This window comes from Zalophus californianus, chromosome 2, assembly GCF_009762305.2.
Source record: "Zalophus californianus isolate mZalCal1 chromosome 2, mZalCal1.pri.v2, whole genome shotgun sequence".
Classification (NCBI taxonomy): domain Eukaryota; kingdom Metazoa; phylum Chordata; class Mammalia; order Carnivora; family Otariidae; genus Zalophus; species Zalophus californianus.
In genome coordinates, this window is record NC_045596.1 from 198,373,707 (window position 1) to 198,400,124 (window position 26,418).

General features: G+C 35.0%; 1 protein-coding gene across 1 annotated transcript in view; it reads left to right on the top strand.

Moving 5' to 3' along the window:
• The window catches only part of CSMD1 (CUB and Sushi multiple domains 1), a 2,028,797-nt gene that overhangs the window by 113,795 nt on the left and 1,888,584 nt on the right, over positions 1 to 26,418 (top strand). The window lies entirely within an intron of this gene.

The following is a 26,418-nucleotide window of genomic DNA, read 5'->3' on the forward strand; positions in this document are numbered from 1 at the left end:
AAAGAAATGATGAAAAGATTTGTCCATGCAAAAACCAGTACATGAATATTCATAACAGCATTGTTCATAAGGGCCAAAGTGGGAAAATCCCAATTGTCTATCAACTGATGAATGCATAATGAAAATGTGGCATATCTTTACCATGGAGTAGTTTTCTGCAGTAAAAATGTATGAAGTACTGATACATACTACAACATGAATGAATCCTAAAAATGCAAAGTCAAAAAAGGCAACTCATAGAATACCACGTATTATGTGATTCTATATATGAAATGCTCAGAATTGGCAAATATGTAGATACAGAAAGTATCTTAGGGGTTGTCAAGGGCTGGATGGAGAGGAGGAAGGACACTGAGTGTTAATGGTTATGGGGTTTCTTTTTGGGGTGAAAAAAATTAAATTGTAGTGATGGGCTGCATGCATCTCAGTATACTGAAAACTATAGAAGTATATAGCTAAAACAGTGAATTTTATTATACGTAAATTAGATCTAATTATATTTAAATAAAAATGTTAGTATACCTGTACATCCATATGTACAACTATTGACATCTACCTATCTCTCTCTCAGGTGTCACTATTCCTTTTTATCTGATTATTGTTAGAAACCCACCATGCTGCTTGGCTAGATGCCACAGTCCACGAGAGTTCTCTAAGACAAAACTAAGCATTTCTGCATAAGTAAAAATGACAATGCACAAATGCAATATTGAATTTTAAAATGTGCTTGCTTTTTCTTTAGTGTAACATCTTTCGTATGCTTAAAATTTTTATATGATAGTGTTCCCAAAAATTCATAGCACTCTAACAAAAGATGTTGCTGTCTTGTGGAAAAGCACTCTGAGTGAATTGTTATTCCCCCCTTCTTTTCTAGCACTTTTTAAAGTTTAATTGTGAGCTAACATTGCTGGCTCTCAAGTTCTATTTATTTATTTATTATTTATTATTTATTTATGCATGTATTTGTTTATTTATTTTTATTTATTTTTTATTAGGTTAGTCACCATACAGTACATCATTAGTTTTTGATGTAGTGTTCCATGATTCACTGTTTTCGTATAACACCCAGTGCTCCATGCAATACATGCCCTCCTTAATACCCATCACCAGGCTAACCCATTCCCCCATCCCCCTGCTCTAAAACCCTCAGTTTGTTTCTTGGAGTCCATAGTCTCTCATGGTTCATCTCCCCAACTGATCCCCCCCCTTCATTTTTCCCCAAGTTCTTTTTATTTAATCTAGTCACAGAATCTACCATTGGACTGTCTTCCTCCCTTTCCTTTTCTTTCTTCCTTAAAATTCTTAATTTTGAATATTTAAAGTCAAATGAAAGGAAAAAGTTTCCTTTCTTCTTGAGAAGAAAAAGAGGAGGGAAGTTCTGGTCTAGGGCATTCTAAATAAAAACAGTGATTATAATTCTATTGTAAAGATGATTCCATCTGATTCCCTCAGAAAACAGCCAGCACACTCTACTTGGTTTGATGGTTGGTTTGCAGAGGGTTTATAACGTTGTACTCTTCAGGGCATGGTAAACACAGGGGGTAGTGGGATGCCCATGGGGTCCTTTTCTGTCCCTAGAGCTGAAGGTTCAAAGGGAAGGTGCATTTATCTTAACAAGAGGAGGCACTGACCGAAGTCACTACCTTTGAAGGAGGAGGCAACATTTCACATCCCTCCCTCCTGGAAGAAAAGGAAAGGAACAAAACTCCCAACTTACCTCTCCCCCCGCCCCCCACAAACTCCTGCCAGTGTTCCCATTGCCCAAACAGACTGGCAGGTGGAAGTCAAGAGAATCCATTGCACCTGGATTGTGCAGGTGAGTGGAGAAGAATGTAGCATTGATGGGCACATAGATGAGAACACAGTACATGTTCGGAATCCACTGTGCAATGAACATGATTCCCCAAAGAGACTAAGAGTTCAAGAACATCTGTCCATGTTATTTATCAGAATAATCTAATTTATTCACAAAGCTATTTAGTCATATGGGTATTTTTATTATTTATACTTTTAAAAAAGTTTTATTGAGAAATAATTGACATATGTCACTGCATAAGTTTAAGGTGTACAGCCTGAAAGTTTGATTTACATATATTGTAAAATGATCACCACAGCAGGTTTAGTTGACTTCCATCACTTCTTATAGATACAATAAAAAGAAGAGACAATTTCTCCTTGTGATGAGAACTTTAGGATCAACTCTCTTAACAACTTACCTGTATATCATATAGCATTATTAACTATAGCCATCATGTTGTACATTGCATCCCTCATACTTACTTATCTTGCAACTTGAAGTTTTTAGTTTTGACCACCTTCCTCCAATTCCCCTTCCCTCAACTCCCCACCTAAGGTAACCACAAATCTCATCTTTTTTTCTGAGTTTGGTGGGTTTCTGGTTTAGTTATTATTAGTTTGTTTTATTCCACATAAAAATGAGATTATATAGGATTTATCTTTCTCTGTCTGACTTTTCACTTAGCATAATGCTTCGGGGTCCATCCATGTTGTCTCAAACGGTAGGATTTACTCATTTTCTATGGCTGAATAATATTCCATTTTGTATGTATTTATACTTAGATACATACAACTTCCTTGTCCATTCATTCACTGATGTGTGTTTAGGTTGTTTCCATGTCTTGGTTATTGTAAATGATACTGTAGTAAACATGGGGGTGCTGATATCTTTTTGAGTTAGTGATTTTATTTTCCAAAAATGTATTCCCAGAACTGGAATTGCTGGATCTTGTGGTAGTTCTATTTTTAATTTTTTGAGAAACGTCTGGTTTTCATAGTGGTTGCACCAATTTACATTCTCATCAAGAGTGCACAAGGATTCCCTTTTCTCCAGATCCATGCCAGTATTTGTTATCTCTTTTCTTTTTGGTGATGGACATTCTAACAGGCATGAGGTGATATTTCATTGTGGTTTTAATTTGCCTCTCCCTAATGAATAGTGATGTCGAGTATCTCTTCATGTACTTGTTAGCCATTTGCATACCTTCTTCGAAAAAAAATAGTCTCTTCAAGTCCTTTGCTCATTTTTAATTGGATTATTTTATTTTTAATTAATTTCGTTTGTTTGCCATTGAGTTGCATGAGTTCTTATATATTTTGGATATCAACCTCTTATAAGATAAATTGTTTACAATTATTTTTTCCAGTGGAATAGGAGAAAAATTTGATGTGGCTCCACTTGTTTATTTTTGATTTTGTTGCTTGTGTGTTATGTGTGATTTTCAAGCCAAAAAAAAAAAACATTTCCAAAAGTCATGTCAAGGAAACTGTTTTCCTATGTTTTCTTTTTGGAATTTCATTGTTTCAGGCCTTATATTTAAGTTTTCACCTATTTTAAATTAATTTTTCTGAGAAGTGTAAGATAGGGATCAGGTTTCACTGATTTACAAATGAATATCTAGTTTTCCCAGTACCATTTATTGAGGAGACTATTTTTTTCTCCATTAAATATTTTTGACTATCTTGTCAAATATTAGTTGACTGCTTATGCTTGGGTTTATCAGCAAGCTTTTGATTCTGTCCCTTGGTCTATTTGTCTGTTAATATTCCAGTACCATACTGTCTTAATTATGATACTTTATAGGATATCTTGAACTTAGAAATTGTGATGTCTCCTGCTTTTTTATTCCCTAGGATTTATTTGGCTATTTGGAATCTTTTGTGGTTCCATGTAAATTTTAGGAGTGTTTGTTCTATTTCTGTGAAAATGCCACTGGAATTTTGATAGGGATTGCATTGAATCTATAGATAGCTTTCAGTAGTATTGACATTTTAACATTATTAACACTTTCAATCCATGAACATGGAATGCCTCTCCATTTATTTGTGTCTTCTTCAATTTCTTTCATCAACTTCTTGCAGTTTTAGAATAGAAATCTTTTACCTCTTTGGGTAAATGTTTTTCTATTAATTTTATTGTTTTTGATGCTATTGTAAGTAGTATCAATTTCTTTATTTCTTTTCAAAATATTTGTTGCCAGTTTATATAGAAATATTTCTGATTTTTGGATATTGATTTAGTATTCTGTGACTTTCTTAAGTTTGTAAATTAGTTTTAACAGTTTTTTGGTTGAGTCTTTGGGATTTTCGATATATAAAATCAAGTCATCTGTCAATAGAGAAAATTTTACTTCTGTTTTTCCAATTCTGTTGCCTTTTATTTATTTTTCTTGCCTGATTTCTTGAGCTGGAACTTTCAGTAGCATGTTGAATAGGAGTGGGGAATGTGGACATCCTTGTCCTGTGCCTGATGTTAGAAAAAGAGCTTTTAACCTTTCACCATTGAGTATGATGTTAGCTGTGGGCTTGTCATATTTAGTCTTTATTATGTTGAGATATGTTCCTTCTATGTCTAATTTGTTAAATGTTTTTATCATGAATGAATGTTGAATTTTGTCAAATGCTTTTTCTGCATTTATTGAGATGATCATATGATTCTTTCCTTTCATTCTACTAATGTGATATATCATATTGATTGATTTGTATATGTTGAACCATTCTTGCATCCCAGGGATAAATCCCACTTGATCATGGCTAATAATCCTTTTAATGGATATTTCTACTTTTTAATTGAGAAAACACAAGTTCAGAGTGATTACTTGCTAGGATGGCAGAGAAATGTTGACAGAGTCAAGATTTGATTGTAGGGAGCCTGGGTGCCTCAGTTGGTTAAGCGACTGCCTTCAGCTCAGGTCATGATCCTGGAGTCCCGGGATCAAGTCCCACATCGGTGGGGGGGGGTCCCTGCTCAGCAGGGAATCTGCTTCTCCCTCTGACCCTCTTCCCTCTCGTGCTCTCTATCTCTCATTCTCTCTTTCTCTCAAAGAAATAAATAAAATCTTAAAAAAAAAGAGATTTGATTGTAGGTCTGGCTGATCCCCAAGGCCACATTTCTTTTGTTACATAAATTTGACCTTCACCTTAAAAAATATAATTGTCCAGAACCAAAAATTTTTTTTGTCTCTTATAAAAGTCACCAAAAAATAACAAAAGGATGTCCAAATTTCAGTAATTTATCTTTAAATCATAGGCCCCAAATAAACTTATTCTATAAAGTTAGGGGATAATTACTATTGTGTACTTTTTCCTCCAAATTGTAAATGGATGGGATGAGGTTATAGAAGAACTTAAAAGACGCTTTATTTATTTAGAACTTTGTCTAGATATTTTTTTATTTACTAAATATAATTAAGCAATTAAACATGAATTTATTAAATGGGTTTGAGCTTTTAATATACCATGCTGAAGGATGAATGAGATTAAAAAATAACATCTCGTTTCTGATTTCAGAGAGCCTAATACTAAAGGCGAGAGCCTACTATAGTTAGGGAAACAAGATGGGCAGATGAAAGATGATAAATGATAGATAGATAGATGATAGATAGATGATTGATAGATAGATAGATACATGCATGCATACATACATACATACCTACATATGGAGATGTAGAGATACATGTTAGATATACTCTTTCAACTGTTTATCCATTTGCCTACTCACTAAATAGTTATCAAGTGCCTGTAATATATTAGTTACATACACTCATATTCAAAAATAATACATGATCACTGTCTTTATGGAATGAACAGTATGGTAATGAATTCATAAAGATACACAAATATTGATAATTCACTGAGAAGTACTCAAGTACTTTGCACAACATATTTTTCGCAGAGCATCCATGGGGAACCACTTAATCTAGAAACTAAAAATAAAATATGATTAAATCTAGATTCTAAATTCTAGTGGTGCTATTAATAGGGGTATATCAATGTGGTTTGGAGTAGCTAGCAAAGCCCTCTAGAAAAAGCACTGGGATCTGAGCCCTGAAAAATGGGAGGATTTGGAGAGGTGGAAAGGAAAAGGGACTTTGTTATTGGTTTCAGGAATAGTGAGAACATGGATTCTTGGCTCTTTATGGGTGTTTAGTGAGTCCATAGCTAATAAATACGGAATGCCTTGTTTTGACAAGAATTTCAACACAAATTAAAACTTAATTTTGCTTGCAGGAAGAGAAATACCACATAAGAAATGAACACATTGAAGGGAAAAGATTTGTTTCAAGTTATTTAACCAAATATATATCTATGATATTTGTAGATAACACAGTGGCAACCACAGGCACAACACAGGAGAGCTTTTCTACCTCTGGTTCCAACTGCTGTACTAGATCACTTCAGAGTCAGCAAATCTAAAATCCAATGCAGGCAATGGGAGCTTTGGGAACATAGGAGGTTGTGACTCTTTAATAAAGAGGATTTCAGAGGATGGGGATGAGGAGAAAGGTGGCATTTAAAGGTAATCTTTCTGTATGAGAAAATTCATGGGATGAGGGACATGATGGGAAGTCTCTTTTCAAGCAACGGCATCAACTCAAAAGTCATGTTTAAGGGACACAATGATATTCTAATGCTCCCTCTTTCCAAAGGAAACAACTGGTCTGTGTGCTAAGTGACACACACATTTCAAAGTAAATTTGGCTATCTTTGATATAGTTCATGTGTTTGCAATGAAATCATTGTGTCATGCGAGATCCCCAAAGGTCACCTCATCTTTCCCCCATCCTTTGAGAAACACTTCACAGAATGCAGATCTCTGAAAACTGAGTGTGGTGTGTTTTTCTCTTAAATCTTTCCTGAAAGAGGAATCTAACCATGATCCTAGGAAACATATTGCAGCATCTTCAAACAGGAAGCAGCAGAGTTTCTTAGATCATATTGATGAGATTGCAACTAGTAAATCTAACAAGTCCAAGAGAAAAGTAAAAATGTTAATTCTAAACCCTAAAATAAATCCTTCAGTAAATGGTTTAGGTATAGCATGTTTTCACCAAAGGGAATGAGCCTCAACAGAAAACAAATGTTGATTTGGATAGTTCATGAGATGAGACCCAGAAGACTGAGAACATTAGGGGATTTACTAACTGATAAATACAATCATCGGTCCTTCTGTCACCTATGATATCTGTGCCCCATGATATTACAGAATCCCAAGTCTCATTTCAAGGGCTCGTTTTACTCAGACTGTATTCTGTTCTAATTCTCTTCCTAGCGCCGGTTGGCCAGTTGGTCTAGATTTCCCCACACTACTCCTTTAAATGATGTCACTCTTTCAGCTTCAGTCTTCCCTTTGTTTCCTTCTTGCTTTCTAGAATCTCCCTGGAAAATGTATTCATTTCCTTATGAGCACATTCGAGTTGTGTATCTCTTCCTCTACTATCCACCATGGATTACAAACTCAAGTTTCCAACTTCACAGAATCTCCTACAATCTCTGGTCCATCTTCCAAATTTGCTCCCAGTTTTTTTTCATGATACCATTTAATAGAATTTAGGCTTAGCTGTGACCCAAGCTAGATCTTTAAGTCCTATTTTTCCTCCCCCATTTTCCAACTTGAACTGCCTTCCAAGTCTTACCAAATATATCTCCTGCATATTTCTTGAAGGTATCTCCTCTGTTCTATTTCCTCATTAACTCCACTAGTTGAGATCTGCTAACTTATTTCTTCCTGCCTGCATTTTCATCTTCCTTTGGTATATTTTCTATTCTGCTATCGTATATCTTTGATCCAAAATATAATTATTATATTATGTTCTTGTTTGTAAACCTTGCTTGTTGTCTGTAATATCAGGCTATGCCACCTCAACCCTTGAAATCTGCTCTCAAATTCTGAGACCCCACTACTTGCTTTTATGCCCTCTATGCCCCATCACCACACACTCTCTGTTTCTCTTTATGCCTTAATGAGCCCTCCCTACAATTGTTAATCCCTCTGCTTGAAACATCCTCACCCTCTGTGTGTCTGGGTCATGACTTCTCATTCTTCAGGTCTCTGAGACTTTTCAACAAATTCCTCCTCTGTACCGATTTTCAGATTCATGTGGGTGGTATAAATTCAAGCTATGATCTTAAAATCAACACATTCTATGTGAGCATTTCCTATGTGAAATACACTGCTATGTATTATCTGAGATATATTGTATAAAACACAGAGTAGAAGACCTTGCACAAATAACAGTATTTATGCCAACACTTCACTAGTAGCTTCCCTAAATTGTAATGAAAATTGTGCTCTCTCTTTTTTGTATGTTGGATCATTTGTCTCACCATCATTTAATTATTTTTTTGGGAAAGTGTAGAAAAAAAGGTATACAAAAAGTCAGTAGAATCATATTTTCAAGAAATAATGATTCTATACCATTTTCTCTCTACCTATCTTCACTTTTTATGTATTTCTGATTCTTTTTAGAAAGCATAAGATGCATTTCACTCTGTGGTCTCACACTCTTCTCAGATGGATGCACTGAATCATTAAGTCCTGTATTTTCCCCAATTGGCCGGTAAGACTGAGCTCTGGTTGCCCAGCGGGTCGGGTTGCTTAATAATGTATGCTAAATGTGCTTCTTCCTCCCTTTCTGTCCCCTTGGCATCTGCCCTTCCTTCTTACCATTTCTTAGCATCACTTTTAACATGAACTATTCACTCTCAAATAATTTACTAGAATTCACTTTGGAGGAAACCCTATACAACATGTAAGAATAGCTGGCGATATTTTTAGATAACGGTAGCATATTGCAGGAGTTTTTAACTCACATAGATTAAATGGTTTGTGCTGTGATGGGAGAATAACAGGTAGTATTTTTGAGCAGAAGCATGGTGATATGCATGGGTATGTGTCTGGACTTTAGTATCTCTTTATGAAAGTGGCTCCTTTACCAATTAAATTCAGTGGACTCTCTGTTGTTCATTAAGCTGTGTTGGTGAGAACAATTCAGTTGTTTAAACATTTTCACTTAAAGAAGATGGATTTGTTAGTCAAAAAATCTGAGCCACCAAATCTCTGGAACTGTGCTTCACAGAGGTCAACTGAACTCTTTTAAAGTGTAAACACATAGCCAGTGAATGTTCCCCTCAAGATAATATTCAGGTAGTTCCAGATGTTTCCACTTACTCTTTTTTTCTGTAGTTTCATATGATAAACAAAAAAATATAAAGGTATTTGATTATTTTATTTTTTAATTATGTTATGTTAATCACCATACATGACATCATTAGTTTTTGATGTAGTGTTCCATGATTCGTTGTAAAGATATTTGATTTATTTGAAATTTCATTAATACAGAATTTTAAATTTAAATTCTAATATTAGCTAAAATACTGGCTACAAATTGGGATCTTTTTGTGTTCATCTGGGTAGATTTAGTTCATATTCTATTCAGCTACACTTCACTCTTATTTAAGAGCTGTTGTCGGCAGACAAACCTTGGAGAGTAGTGTGCTGTGTTATAAGCAAGAGGCTGATAGGGAGAAAAAATAATCTATAAAGGAAGACAAATTACAGTACATTTGAAATAATTATTAAAATTAATCTCCACATGAAGAGGATAACTGTTATTTTATTTTCTGTGAAACTCTTTGTTATTTTCCCCATTTTATTTTTCATTATTTTTATTTTCCATGAGTTCATATAATGTGTAAACATTTTATTTTACATGTGAATGAGGAGAAACCTAACCCTCTCAAATTTGTTCTTTGCCTTTTTGTTCACCCTTTCCTACAATACTGCTAATTGCTTCTTATTTTAAATTCTATTACTTGAACTAATTTAGATATAAGAAACAAGAAGCCTCCCATAAAACTGAGAAATGACTCAAATGTAAACTAGTGTAGTCAGCACACAGGAGAGAGGTCACAATTGTTGTCTTAGAAATTAGCACAGGAAGAGACTACAAATATAGACACACTTGAAATACAAGAGTTTTCTTTGTGCTTTGCTGAATAACCAGTTATCAACTGGTTTGCTAAGTTAAACAAAGTAGGGGGTACATGAATAGGTGTCCTTGTACAGTTAGAATTGAGAGTGCAGTGAAATATGTTGATTTGTTTAAATGTTTACATGTAGTCTAGTTCTAAGAAAGCTAGGTGAAAGAACCAAGCATAAAAATTATTAAAAAGGCTTTTATTCTGTATGAAATAAATATCTTGACAAAAAAACAGGCTACTTGTATTTCTTTGACAATTTGTTCTGTACTTCAGAGAGGTATGTGTTCTTGCACAATCATTTTTTATAGATTCTTAGTGAATTGTGCTACCCATGAATGCAACTCCCTTTTAGAGAAGCAATGATTGCAGCATATGAATTATCTTGTCATGGAGGGTAAAATTATATCATAGTAATAGATGACTTGGAGGCTGAGTTCTAAAAGTGGCCTACATATTTAGTTAAATTCATGTTATTACCCAGCAGGGGAATAGATCCAGCAGCCATTTGTATTCCCTAATTTTGCTATTATTCAAACCAAACTGAACTTACTGTACTTTTTTGTTATAGTCATTATACTATGTGCTACTTTTCTAATGTATTTGAATGGATAGTTTTATTTTTCCTTTTACTGAAATTCTAACTTTTACTTTATATTATAATAAAAATCTTAATCAGAAAAAAGTAACAGGAAAATAGGGTGCCCTGTTAATAAAGTACATTTGTCTTTGAATCTTAAAAAATGTACTTAGAATAACCAGACAGTTGAATGGCTTTCATTCATGTATCTGTGTGTGTGTGTGTCTGAATGTTTACATATAGGAAAATACTATTTCTTGGAGGTTTCTAACCTCTAAGTTTATGGTTGTTCGAGTGTACTTCTGTGCATGTGTGAGTGTTTATATTCGTTTCTCATCTTCACTTTTATTTATCACCACTTAGCTTTTTCCAGTTTTATTTTGTCTAATTTTTCTTCTTTTTCCAATCATACCCTGTTGCTGACGAAACTACGGTGTACCGCACTATTAGCTTCCAATTATGGGAATGAGATTCATGCTGCTGCTCGACATGGGCAGTAGATGGCGCTAGACAAATGCCAAAGCTTCATCTCATGGAGTTGCTCAAGTAAGATTCTTTGCATCAAAACAGATGTAAAGTGCTTTGCACTTTAATTCACATTTAAAATAAAACCTATGTTTAATAATTCACTTTGGTGAATTAGTGGCTTTGGTAGAGGAAAGCAGGTCACTTTTGAATTCCAAAATATTAAATGACTGTCACATATTCCAAGACCAAATCTTATTTTCAAAATGAGACTCAATGAGCTTGCATATTGTTAGATGACTTGGGTGTATTATTTGTTCTCTTACAATTCTTATGCTTATTCTAATTCGAGTTGTTAAAGGACTTCTGTATAGAGAGAGAAATGAGAATGTTTAGGATCTCTAGGCAGAGCACTTTGCATCATACAATGGAAAGAAGCAGGGGAACAGTGCTTGCTGTGAATTCTTAATATGAGGGCAGGTCCCCTTAAGGAAGGGAGGCAGGGAAGAGACTGAAGCAGAAAATGAAGGGGACAGAAAAAAGATGAAGAACAAATTAAACCTTGTGAAAAGATATACCTACTGAAAGCTACCGAAAAATTACAAATTATCCAGGATCTAACTTTGCATATGCTTATTTGCTTATAATTATGTATGTTAAGGCATTAAGAATTCAGATATAATTCAAAAATAAGTGAAATCACTGCTAGTTTTTTGCTAGTCTACATGGTGAATGAACCATTGGGCAGCAAATCTCTCCCACCATCCCTTTCTGTAAATTTTCGTATTAAAAAAAATGTTTAAACTTATAATATACCACATGATAAATAATCAAAATAAAAAGTTAGATTGTAGAAAACAATTTAAGGTAATAAATTACATTATTTGACCAAAACTGTGATCAAATAAATGTGACTTTTTAATGTTACAAATCACATATGCTCATGGTTCATGCCTTATAATGTAAGTATAAGAATGCTTGGAAAAGTATATAGGTTGCAATTAATAACTGAATTTGTTGAATACTACAGAACTAGATCTTATGCAGTGCCTGCCCATAACAGTTTTAAGGCAAAGAAAGATAGATAGATGATAGATGGATAGGTTATAGATGGATGGATGAATGAATGGATAGATGAATAGGTAAGCAGGTATAGATAGATAATAGATAGATAGAGGGATGGGTAGATGATGGAAAGAAAAAGAAAGAAGAAAGAAAGAATAGATAGATTAGATAGATAGATGGATAGATAGATAGATAGATAGATAGATAGATGATGGGTAATAAAATCACAACACACGTAAGTGGTTATTTATTCCAAAAGAAATTGCACATCTATCCCTTGACATTGTCCATTGTTTCTTACCGCCATCTTCCCTCCCTCCCTCCCTCCCTCCCTCCCTCCCTCTCTCCCTCTCTTCCTTCCTTCTTTCAGGTTGCCATTTCTAAAAGCCATAGTAAATAAATATATTCTTCATTTAAACACCCTTATTTGGAATAAAATAGCCCATCTATAGGAAACACCCTTCCATGGTGATCCAAGCTCCCAACATAGCACAACTTTCTACAAAATAGGTGGTACATGTTTCTCTAGATTGTGAGCTCTTTGAAGTTAGGGACTCAAATATTGATTTGATTTGAATTGTTCATTACTGTATCATCAATAAGTGTTTGCTGAATGGATGGATGGAAAGATGGATGGATGAATGAATGTGTTTATTGATTGCTTAATAAGAGTTCTATCCTTGAAAGGAATTGAATTGTCTCTTGTCAGGAACTGTGAGACATTCTATGTTCCTAGATGCTGCTGAGACTTACATAAAAATTTAATCATTTTCAGCCTCACTAAGGCCATCTTCAAGAAGTAAAATTTCTCTCAAAATTTTTCTCAAGAAATAAACATTCTCTGGGTCTGGTTCTACAGTTTTCATTGATATCCTGTTGAGTGTCCTCATATGGCTCCTCTTCATCGTTTTGCATGTGTGTGTGAATCTATACACACAACACACAAGCATATACACAACTTTTTTGGAATGGATCTAAAAGATGAATAAAGGAAAGGATTTGGGGGGCTTTTAAAAAATATTTTATTTATTTATTTGTCAGAGAGAGAGAGACAGAGAGCACAAGCATGGGGAGCAGCAGGCAGAGGGAGAAGCAGGCTCCCCAGTGAGCAAGGAGCCCGATGCAGGACTCCATCCCAGGACCCTGGGATCATGACCTGAGCCAAAGGCAGATGCTTAACGACTGAGCCACCCAGGCGTCCCCCTTTTGGGACATTTTTAAACAACTTTTGATTTGAGTGAATTTCAAATCTATACAGAAAACCCAGCACCCAACTAAAATTAGTAACTATTGGCTATCCATTTTCCCCATTTCTCATTGTTTTACAGCAAATAACGGACAACATATTTTATAAATTCAGATACCACACTAAAAATTCATCAATAATAACATTATCCAATATCCAGTAAATGGTCAAATTTCAACTTGTCATATAAAGGTAAAAAAAAAATCTTAGCAGATTTTTTGCAGGGAAGGGATCATGGTTTTCCTCTTGTTGGTTGATCAAGTGGAGGCCTGTTTACAAACACAAAAGCTCCCTTTCCTCCCTGATTATGAAATAAAGGTTTCCCACAACTGTACAATTTAGGAGTAGAGTGTCAAAAGAGGAAAAAACAAGCTACTGTAAAATAATACGAACTGTTCAAATTGTTCATTAAACCTCTGTTTGGGATTTTTGATATATTCACTTATATTTGATTTTAGTATTTTATTTTAAAGAAAAGTTGTTTGCTATCTGGGTTGATGCTATGGCTTTTAACCTACCCATGAGAATCAACTGATCTTCGTCTTACAAAATAATAATATTAATAATAACATAAAAATCACACATGATGTATTGGATGGTCAAGAGACCATTCACTTACAAATCCACAGGCATTGGTTCAACTCAATTCTGTTCACATGCCTTCTTCTTTTCATGACTTGGCTGGAAATGCCACAGTACAGACCCATGGTGTTAGATTAATCTCCAGGTCGAGAATGTCTGTTGAGCTTCAGAGATGCCATCCATATCAGTGTGCACTGCTGGAAACATCTGAAAATCTAAACCTAGAAAGGAAAACATGTATATTGGAATGAAACTTTAAAATTTTCTGAAACAAGAATGTGAAACTCACAAAGTTGTCCTATGGTGTGCATATCGCTGGTGTCCACGGCATGCATATTCCTGGGCCCTGCAGTCCCTTTCCTAGGACTCAGTCCTAAGAAAAACACATTTTGTATTCCACACTATTAACTTGCTTTGTCAGATTCCCTCCACCCCCTGTCTCCCAGCCCTTGCTGCTACCTTCTCCCACCTCCCAACACCGTTGGCTTTTCCAGCTCCCCAGGGAGGTGCAACTTCTGACACCCAAACCAGATCCCATGGCATCCATGGAGCCTCTGGTTCTTCTTGCCCCTTTGGACTTTGGTGAAACTCCCTCCATGTGGTGCCTGATATCTGGCTCTCTCTTTTGCTGCCCAAAGGGACCAGGTGATGCAGCCAAGTAACATGGACAAACTTTGGTACATTTGAGACAGAAGGGACCCAACTGACCAATTCCTCTCTCTTTCCCCGTCATGGGCTGTCCTGATGCCTGGTGGTTCTGTGTAGCCTGCCTGGAGGTCTCACCTAGTTAATGCCAGCTTGAAGCAATGGTTGGTTTTTTCACCTGGCTCCTTGCCCAGGCTTCCTGTGTTCTATACTCTATTTTCCTTTTCCTCACCCTTGATGAGCTGGCGTTTTTCCTCCTAATAAAGTATCAGCATAAAGCTTGGCTCATTTTTCTGTAGAAGCCTAGCTAGGACACATACACAGGATGCACATACATGGATTAACTGGGCTGGGTTGTATATGACAGTGAAACTCTAGAAGTATCCTAATTGTCCATCAATATAAAGGCTGGCTATCTACATTTTGGGGCATCCAGATGATGGAATACTACTGTGCATCCTTTGAGAAAATTGTGCTATGTCTCTGTTGAATAGTTTCTGAGCTGTATTGTTAAATGAAATAAATAACAGTCCATAGAAATGTGGTCATAGCCTTGTTTTGTAAGGTGATATGTGCATCTTAATTTTCCATTTTTTGCATATACAATAGAAGTTCTAGAGGGATACCTGCTCTTGGGTTTCGGGGTTAGGAAGTTTTCACTCTTGGTTTGTGGGGTTAGAAAGGAGCATGGCAATTTTCACTATTTACTTTATAAAATTCTGTGAAGTTTAAATGCTTTTGCAGTAAGCATGGGTAATTTGAATAACTAAAAATAAATAAATACAGATCCTGAAATATTGAATATTATTTTTATTTACAAAAATTCTTAAAGACTGTGCTTATGGTACAGAGGAAACACACTTCATACGTGCCATTAGAAACTAAGACATACTATGCATTCTTTCCAATTTTTCAATAGCATGTTAATCAACTCTAAGACTATCAAGATTCTTGTAAAATACTAAACCATCTTTATTCTTTAGAATTCCTAAATCCAATTCCTAAAACTCATTTCATTGAAAAGACAAAATATATGACAAGTTAGACTAGTTATACTATATGATAGACAAAAAATAAACAGATGCATAAGTAGAGAATTTTGTTTTTGCTCTATTCCAAAGAATGTGGGAGACATTTTAATGGTGAAAATAAAAGAGAAAATGCTTTCTTAATTTTCTTAAATTAAGCATAAAGGAATGATAAGAAGAAGAAATTCTGAATGTTATGTTGGCATTGTTTTGCCTTTTGAGGATCAGGGACTAAACTACAACATTTAACATAAAATTGGAACTTTTCATAAGGATCACAAAATCAAATAAGGTTAATAAATACACTATATTCAGCTATCCTGGGTTTATTACACTTTGCATTACATAATCTGGTCACAGATATATGCTTTCATTTAAAATTTAGTGATTATCCAAAACTTGGTTTGGTAAATGAAAGGTGGTCAAATACCTGTTATGTTATAGAGTAGTTAAAACCTATGGTGGGAGGGATGGGGTGGCTGGGTGATAGACATTGGGGAAGATATGTGCTACGGTGAGCGCTGTGAATTGTGTAAGACTGTTGAATCACAGATCTGTACTTCTGAAACAAATAACGCAACATATTTTAAGAAAAAAGAAAAAGAAGAAGATAGCAGGAGAGGAAGAATGAAGGGGAGTAAGTCAGAGGGGGAGATGAACCAGGAGAGATGATGGACTCTGAAAAACAAACTGAGGTTTCTAGAGGGGAGGAGGGTAGGGGGATGGGTTAGCCTGGTGATGGGTATTAAAGAGGGCACATTCTGCGTGGAGCACTGGGTGTTATGAACAAACAATGAATCATGGAACACTGCACCAAAACAAATTATGTAATATATGGTGATTAACATAACAATAAAAAATTAAAAGATAAAAAAAAAACTATGGAACACTGGCAAAAGAGAAAGCTCTCTATAGCCCTATAGAGTTTATTCATTTTTGGTCCCATCAAACTAGAGAAACACAATGGAGTTAATGTATAAACTCACACACACACATGTCTATGAAAAAATATAGTTCTAAAACTATAGTCTATGAAATTATTATTTTACTTTTTATTGGACATATTTATGCTGAGTCACAAATTTGGTAATATTTATGTTTTTATTTTGAATAAAAATGATACTTAGTTATGATTGTTTCTCTTTAAAATTCAACCAGATGCAGATTTTAACATTTAGAAATGATATACGGTAACATAATAAAATAGAAGAATAAATTAATATCTGTGATCAAACATCTGTATTTATATAAGTATATGTATACATGTATACAGGTATATCTATGGCTACACACATATGAGGGATTACTCTGTGTCAAAATTTGCAAATATTATCTCATTTAACCTTATCAAAAATTATCCAGGATTGGTAATATCTTCAATCCCTATTTTTCAGGGAAGCTAAATGATACACAGATTGATCTTTTTAAACAAGGCTTTTTACAACTTTGCAAAGTTTCATAAGCTAATATTTGAAGATCACTAGTTTCAAATCTAGTTCAGACTGATACCACACCCAATACTTTCAACCACCACACCCTACTATTAATTGTATTTTTATTCCTAGATACGAATCTTCAATTAACCTTGAAAGTAAGTAGATTTTTGGACACTTATCATTCTTCAATTTAGGCTAATGAAAACAGTCTTTTTGATAATAGTAAGAAAGGTATGTTAACACTAACACTAATATTAAATTAATACAAATAACTGATGTACACAGTAGGAACACACATTTTTCTCAACAATTGTCCCGTGTTAATTTAATTAATTCTCAGATTAGCCCATCCTTCTCCCATTTTGTAGATGGATAAACTGTATAAGAAGATCCTGTTTATTGCTGTCTTTCCTGGGACCAAGACACACAGTGGAAGCCATGAGGAATCTGTGATTTGCCAAAACTATTTAAACATTTAGCAGTTTTTATAATGGAATTTAAAGGATATACAAAATTCCTAAAAATATCTAAGACTTCGTATAACCACACACATATCAGTAGTGAGATCTTAGCTAAAGAGTCCCACTCGATATCTCTAACAACATATTTGATATGCAATATCATAATGACATGAAATACTGAGAATATGCAATTAACTCTTATCATGTGCATTATAATCAATGCATTTTTGATAGCGATCAGTAATGCACTCCTCTTTAAGCAACTCAGAAATGATGTGCATTGATCATTAGTATGGCATTATCTTTGAGAATTCCCTTACACATAAACCAAGCATTCCAACATGTAACTTCTCTCAGCTCATCCTTCTATATCCAAGCATGCATATCAAAGTAATAAAGTTAAGTGCAAGGTGCTATAAAATAAAGCATCTATGAAAAAAAGCCAAATTATGGCTGCTATGGGACTATCACTTGCAATTTGCTTAGGCAAAAGTAAAGAAATTTAAATCAGAGTTTGGCTTGGATCGCAAGTGTGTTGGCCTCAGATAATTGCTGCCTATAAATAACTGTACTTCACTGACATGTCTTCATTTACATAGGATATATTTAAGTTCTTCATTTAGTAATACCTTTCATATAACCAAGTGTTGGTCATCTGTGTAAAGAGGGACACTGTTAATCAAATGCTCTCCAATGACAAGACAAACGGTGAGGCAGTTCATTTTGCAGAAGCAAATGGACGAGTAGGGAGTGTTCATCAATGTGCATAGTGCTTGACCACCCCAAATGTTTCCTGCTTTGCCAAATGGTTAGAAAGATGCACTAAACATTTTCACCTATAACAAGGGTTAGATAAACTATAAAAGTAAAAAAAAAAAAAAGTAAAAGATATGTGTGCACTTGTCATCACAGGGCTCATTTCATTTTCTTAGATTCCAAGCAAAACAGTGTTTTCTGGATGGTTTATTTTGCAATATATGTATATATGCAACTGAAGTTTTTGGAGAATTGATTATTAGTAATAAGCCCACCACCTGAAATCAACACCTGAAATCCACATTCTCTTTAGAACATTCCATATTAAATAATAAGAAGGTCACAAAATGGAAGGGTTCTCTACTGATGATAAGGTGACCATAATGAGATCACAAAAAAGTCAGGATTCTGTACCGTTGGAGTACACAGCTTCTGCTTTTCATCCATTGTCTTATGTTTGTAATAACTAAGCAGAAATTAGTTTGGAGATTGGCTTTGAAAATCATGTTTTATGTTGAAGCTTTATCTTATGTGTAAGTATTTCTTTGTAAATCTGGTAAGGGAAGAAGCACGGGAGCTGGTGGGAGAAGGACCTTCATTTTAAATTCTCACTCAGCCACATGTAAGGTGTGTGTCATTGGGCAAATAGTTTAGTTTCTTTGGACCTCTATTTACTTAATTGTAAAAAGAATGAATATGACTCATCTTTTAGGAATTAAGAGTGTTTAATATGAAAACGATGAGAAAATAGATGGTCTTTTAAAAAAAAGGAAAGAAAAAAGAATACAACTCTTCTATCAGCATTACTTTAGAGAAAGAATCAGGAGAGTAATACACACAGGACATACTCTTCAAAGACAGGATTCTATCAGTTTTGATTTCTATCAGTTTTGGGAACAAATCATGAGAGAATTCAATAGCTCACCAGATTTATGCAATATTTGCAGTAGGGGATACGAGCTAAGAAAGCAGAGATTTAATGGGAATTCCCTAAAAGCCTGGCAGATTGCATTTTTGTGGAAAGCTTTTCATTTGAAGTGAAATGGTGGCCATCTACCTCTTAAACCCATGTCATAAACTCTGCCGTTTCGCATGACACACTCCTAATCACTTTGAATTAGTGGTGGACGTATGTTGCTGTTATTGATGGCTCATGTAGTCAGAGAACCATTAAGGTGTCAAAACTTGAGGTAAGACTTAATATAACATTATGCCGGTCTTTGCCATTTAGCTTTGCAGTTATGTTGCATCTTGAGGATTTCCTGTGTAAATATAAACTGACAGAAACAATTTTTTGAAAGAATTTTCAAATTATCTACATGGGAAGATTAAAGCTCTTCCTAATGATTTTTCTTTCAAGCTCATCATTGAGTTTAGTTTAAAATTAAATGGAAAAAAATGCACTGGAATGCATACAAATGAAGAATAATTGTTCAGCTGAGCCCTTTGAAGGCCTGGACGATCTATAGATTAAGGATCTAATTTTGGTTAGGGTAGAACTGTTCTATTTCCAATGGAGGGGGTCTGCACAAACTTTCATCAGAGCAAGCAGGGTGAAAAGGAAGAACCCTACCTTCTATGGCAGAAAGAAGGAACCGATTGGAGTCAATTGTATGGAGATGCATGTGAACGCAAGAACTCTAAAGCCCTCTAGCTGTGGGCATTGTTGTTTTATGATGTTGCAGGATAAGTAACATTCTTTTCCAAACAGTCAGCTAATACTTCCTTATGTGATTGTTCGTTCAGGGGGGGAAAGATTGAAGTTCTTTATTACTCAAAGTCATCAGTTTACTTCGGACATTATGGGCATGGAGAAAATGAAGTGACTGATTTCAGTGTAAGTTGCTAGTTTTACTGAAGTACTCTACAAGATTCTTAATGAGATTTTCTCTTTATTCGGAGACACTACGTATTATTTTCTTAAGAACACTAAATCAGATTTGTGCAAATATGAGTATTTTAATTTTCCAAATAATGGATTCATATTTTGTGTGTGAGAACCACTTAGGGTGATGTTATTGAAATAAAACAAGGATTAAGTAAATTTTTATTTTAAAATAGCCTATGTTTAAAAAAATCATACACAGAGCTTTATAATACACATATATTTATAAATATGTATAATTGTGTGCATATGTGTAAATAGGCATACTTATATAGGCTTTGCAGAACATCTTTGTTCTATGACAGTTGTACCAAATGTGAGAATGTATGCATGTGTGCATTTGTGTGTCCGTGTTTGTGTGTGTGTTTGTGTAGAAGGGTAGAATCTGATATTTCAAGAATAGTAGGCCAACTCTTTGAATGTTATGAGAACTGAAACATCACAAAGGATGCAACTATTATTTGTTTTAGCCAGTGTACGAAAGTAACAAAATCTTTATTATCCATATGGGAATTATTCATTGAATTTTTTAAGATCACGAGATAGTTTCTCTTATACAGAGACTTTTATTTAACCTGAGTTATTACAACCCTTAATATGTGCTTGTAGGTGCCCATTGAGTAAAAATTTAAAATTAATAAAGTGAATACATGTAATAATATAAAGATTATTATTAACTTTGGCAAAGTATAATCATGATGATATCTCTGACCATAAAAAAATCACATATGCACAAACCAAATATAAATTAAACTGTGTCTTAGGTTTTCTGAGAAATGTTTTCTCTCCATTAAATGGAACAGTTCCAGAAAGTTTATGGATAGCGTAGTAAGGAAGGAATACTTTTTTAACAGTTGAAAGAATAAATTTTTAAGTAACTATTTGTTTTTAATTTACATTCTAAATATATTCTGAATTTGTCATAGTTACTCTAAATCGTATGTCTATTTTATGTGTGTATGCCTCAAAAAGGTAAATATGTTATTTTGGATACTTTAATAACAACTTGGAAGTTAGCCCATTTTATGTGAGCATTGCTATCATTTGAGATGTTGCAGGAAAATCCCAAACAAGTGATCAATTAAAAAAATAAACCAGATATAGTTTTAATTTATAACTGTGTAGATTCAACTCTATAATTACATCAGTCTATATGTATCATGGAAACAGAAGAGATAAGCTGCCCAAGAAATAAAAACACTATTAATATAAAGCATAATAGTTAGTATTACCAAATATAGGTATGTAGAATCAAATATGAATCATTTTTGAATAATGCCTTGACATTTATTTTAGGATCCATTTATGGAGAAAAGTAACATTTTAATTTGCATGATTTTGGAAAGGCAATTTTAAATCAAGAAAGATTTCTTTCTGGATTCCATTTCTTTTTTTATCCTAAAGGATTTGCATATTCTTTTCAAAATTACTCCAAAGAAAGGAAATATATGAAATAATACACTTAAGAGGTACCTAAATTGTGTTGTATATATTTATTAAAAACTATTTTTTTAACAAAAAACAATAAGGCATTGATATTGATAAATCTAATTTGAGAAAGGCATGCATTTGAGTCCAAACTGATTATTCTGCCAAGACCCCTAGGTGGAGGTGTAAAAGGGAGTGATGTTTACGTGAGAACATGAAATGGCTCTGAAGGATTGTGGCAAAAATTTGCAAAAAGGAGGGTATGAGGTAAAAAGAGAAGCAAGTTTCCCTTTTTACTAGAATACTCAACAGTGAATCAAATGTTACTAGACCATGTATATGATTTAAGCACTGATGCTGTAGACTTTGGATGCATGTTCTAGTCCATTGATTCCTATTGGGGAGAATGATAAAAACTGATTATTTAAAGCTTGTACTTATATTAATGTTGGGCAAGGACTCCAGTGATCTTCTAGTGATAATCTGATTACAGCTATCATTTATAGGGAACTTGTCATAGATCATGCACTGTTTTTACTTTTTATATTTTTCTCAGCATGCCTTTGAATCACTTTCCTCCCCATTTTGGAGATTAAAAACCTGAGGTGAAGAGAAAATAAGGACTTTCTCAATTGACATACCTCATTATCTATGTAAACCAGATAATTTATGATTCCATGTTTCATGATCTTAACCAACTGAGCTTTTGACTAATTTAAATGACAGCCACCAGAGTTCACCAATGACTTGTACATCCACAAACCCAAAGGTCACTTTCCCTATCCCTGACCCTTGAACTCTGGGAAATCTAGGGTAGTTTCCTCCTTCCATGTTCTAACTTGACTTTGAGGCCTTTGTTCCCCTAAGTTTCTCTCAACCCCTCTGTCACCTGTCTCTCTTACTTGGACTTCTTGAGCCTTTTCATCTTCCTGACTCCTGAGCATCTTAAAGTCCCAGCAATCAGACTTGGCTCATCTTCCAAGATGAGCTTTTCTCTGTCTACACTACTGGGTCTTATGGTTTCAAGCACGTTTTTTATGTTGTCACCTACCATGTTGATATTTCTATGCAGAAATCTTCCCTGAACTCTTTCTCCCCCATGCTGTTCCTTGTGTCAATAAATGGCAATTCTATGTCTTAATTCAGGAAACTTGGAGTCATTTTTGATTTCTACTTTTCCCTAAAACTGCACCTCTAAACTTTATCTCATCCTATTGGTTCTCACATAAAAATATATCCATAATCTAGCCACTTGAATACACCTCTGGTCTAAACCCCGATTATCTTCCACTGGTTACCGCCATAGCCTTATAACCTGTCTTCTTACCTTTGATTTTTGTGACACACCCCATGGTATGTTCTGAATGTTTGTGTCCCCCTAAAATTCATATGTTGAAATCCTAATCTTGAAGGTAACGGTGTTAGAAGGTGAGGTCTTTGGCAGTTGATTAGGTCATGAGAGATTAGTGTCCTTGTAAAAGAGACCCCCAAGTGCTCCCTCACCCCTTCTACCATGTGAGGACACAGTGGGAAGATGGGTGTTTATGAACCAAGAGGGTCCTCACCAGACACCAAATCTATGCTTGATTTTCAATTCCTAGGCTCCAGAATTGTGAGAAATAATTTCCTTTGCTTATGAACCACCTAGTCTGTGGTATTTTATTATGGCAACCCCAGGAAACTAAGGTGCCTCCTTTACCTGAAACATGGTTTGTCATTGACTTAACAGCTACACTGATTCTTTGGAAAAACTAGAACTAGTCAGATCAAATTATTCCTCCACCCAAATCCCTCTGGTAATTTCCCATCTCGTTTGGTGTAATACATTCCTGACAATGGTCACCAAAGTCCTAGTAATCTAGAGTGAGTGCCTCTGTGACCTCATCCTTGTCTACCTGAATTACTGCACTGAAGCCATGCAGGACTCCACCTGCTCCTGGGACTTACTGGGGTCACGCCCCCCCCCCCCTCAGCACCTGCACATCCCTGCTGCTTCTTCATCCCAACACCCTCCCCACTCAGTCCTTACTTCAGGTCCAGTCAGAAGCTATCTTAGCCAAGAGGATTTCCCTGCACTTCTATATTAAAACACAATCTTGTAGGGCACCTGGGTGGCTCAGTTTGTTAAGTGTTTGACTTTGGCTTAGGTCATCATCTTGGGGTCCTGGGATGGAGCCCCACATCAGATTCCCTGTTCATTGGAGAGTCTGCTTCTCCCACTCCCTCTGCTCCTCCCCCCTGCTTGGTGCCCCTGCTCTCTCTCTCAAATAAATAAATCTTTAAATAAAATAAAATACTATCTTGTCTCTTCAGTATCTCCATTATCCTACTTTATTTTTCTCCTCAAAATACTATTTAATACATTATGCCCTTCATATTTATTTTGTGTGTTTAATTTTCATCTTCCCCCTCCGAAGTTGTTTCTCTCTCTCTCTCTCTCTCTTTGTTTTTTTTGTTTTTTGTTTTTTTTTTTCCCCAGTTGAAAACTCTTCCTGGCACATACTATGGATCCAATAATACCTTAATACATTTTGGGGAAAAATCCTTTGAATCTTTTATATTTTAGACATTTTATTCAAAGTTCATATCTTCCAATCTTTTAAACTTATGCCATATTTAAAACAAGCTAAGCAATTTCTTGGAATGGTCGTGTCTTTTAAAAAAAGTTAGTATTGAGAAAACAGATGCAAAAGAAATGTCACTCCCTATGTATTCGGGGAAGTCTGTGTGTTGAAGCTAATTCTCCAATTCATTAAACTAAAACATTAGAAATAGAAGGATGAATGTGGTTGAGAATGCGATAAATTTTGAGTGAATATATAATTTAGACAAATTTTAATTCTCCATTATGTCTATTCATAAAATGTCACTTGACAATGCAAAATAGTGTTTCCATTTTCCTTTGTAACATCGACTGATGCCATTTTCTCCATTCTCCTCTCCAGACACCAAATCCTGTACTTATTGTGTAGGCGTATCTAAAGGATTGTCTAATTTTCTATGTGCAGCTTCTCGAACTCTGAATCTTTCCTTCTCGTGCTCTTGGATGTTTGCAGTGTACTAACAGAATCAAGCTGCTTTTGGGATTAACCACTGAGTCCACAAAGCCTGAAATGTCAGACTTTACATTTATTTTTAATACATATGTATATTCACGATTATACACATACTATATATTTGATGTGTTTTTTCTTAATGTAGAGTTGCAATGAAATATTGTGGTCTAAAAAATAGTAAAACAGTCTACAGAAAATCTCAGGGAAGAATGCTAGATTCTATTATTAACTTTCATTCATACATTTGATCAATTTTTTAAATGGGTGCTAAATGTAAGAAGTCTTTTTGGCCCTTGAAAATAAGATAAGGTTCTACCATCAAGGAGCTTTCAGAACAAAAGAAGACAGAGATAAATAAATATTCAGAGTGCATGTCATAATAGTTGCAGGAACATTAATTTTGGGGAGCACAGGGTATAACCACTTATGGTGATTCAAGTTCAAGAAACTATTAATGCCAGAGCTAAGGCTTGAGGATAAGCTGAGTATCACGGTGCAGGTTCAGAAATTTTCTTTAGCAGGACAAGCAGGAGTGTGAAGGTTTTTAGAAAGGAGAGATCATGCTAGGTTGAGGATATTGCAAAGGATGAAAGGTGGTTGCAGGTTGGGACCGGGAGCTCTGTAGGGGCCTAAGAAGGACATTCTGTATTATAGGGTATTTGTGTTTGTCTTGAAGGCAATGATGAACATTTCAAATATTTTGAGTAGGTGAGTGACATGAATATATTCACTATTCAGATAATTATTTTTTTTCAGATAATTATTTTGACAGCAACAGATTGAGAGGAGATATAAAAATAAACTTATAGTGTGACCAGTTAAGAGAAACTTCCAGTAACACAAGTAATAAAAGAAAATCTGAGCTAAGGAAGTAGATAGATTTAAGACCTATGGAGGAGGCATACTAGTTAGGTCTCAGTGACAAATTAAACATCCAGGGCAAGAGTATATCCATAGGGGGAAGATTTGATCAGTGGTCACTTGGCGTGGGAGAAGCGTAGACGGAGAATAGGGACTGAGGGCAGATGGGGGTAAGGTTTCTTTTCAGGATGGTGAAAAATGTTCTGAATCTGAATTATGGGGGTGTTTGCTTTCTCTGTAAATATGCTAGAAAACATGTAATTGTTCATTTTAAAAGGGTGAATTTCAAAGTTCATTATCTTGATAAAGCTCTTTTTTAGTCTTAACACCATTCTTGCTTAGTTGTGTAGATGATTGCTGGTGCCATTCCCTGGGTTTAGAATTGAATGGAATTTGAATGGTGGAACGGTGACTGCATACACAGCTTCTAGGAATTATATCACTCATCCTAGGACAGAGGAAGTGGTTGGTGAAAGGGTCTGTAAGTGAAGGTGTTGTTCTCATGGAAGAGTCATGAAAGAGAAAGAGGAGGTGAGACACAGGAATCAGGAAGAGGGGATGGCAGAATTCTCATGCCGCAAGAGAAGTTCCTTGATGGTAAGACTTTTGTGAGAGAATGAGGAAAATGGGTGGGGGCACAGGAATTGGAAAATGTAGGAAAGTGACCAATGGCTATTTAACTAAAGGGAGAGTAAGCTCCCTGGAATACTCTGTAAGAAAAAGGAAGGATGTTTGTACCAAAAGGACAAACAACAAAAAATAAATAAATTAGACTTCATCAAAACTAAAAACATTTGTGCTTCAAAGGGCACCATCAAGAAAGTACAAAGACAACCCACGTGGTGGGAGGAAATATTGGCAAATTATACAGCTGATAAGGGACTTGTGTTCAGAATATAGAAAGAACTTTGACCTCTCAATAATAAAAAAAGATGAACAATCTAATTTAATAATAAGGGAAGGTTATTAATAAACACTTCTCCAAGAAGATATACAAATGGCCAATAAGCACATGAAAAAATGCTTGGCATCGTCAGTCATCAGGGGAAATGCATATCGAAGCCATGGTAAGATGCTACTGCCCATCCCCTGCAATGGCTAGAATAAAAAAAAAAAGTGTGATCGTGACAAGTGTTGGTGATTGGTG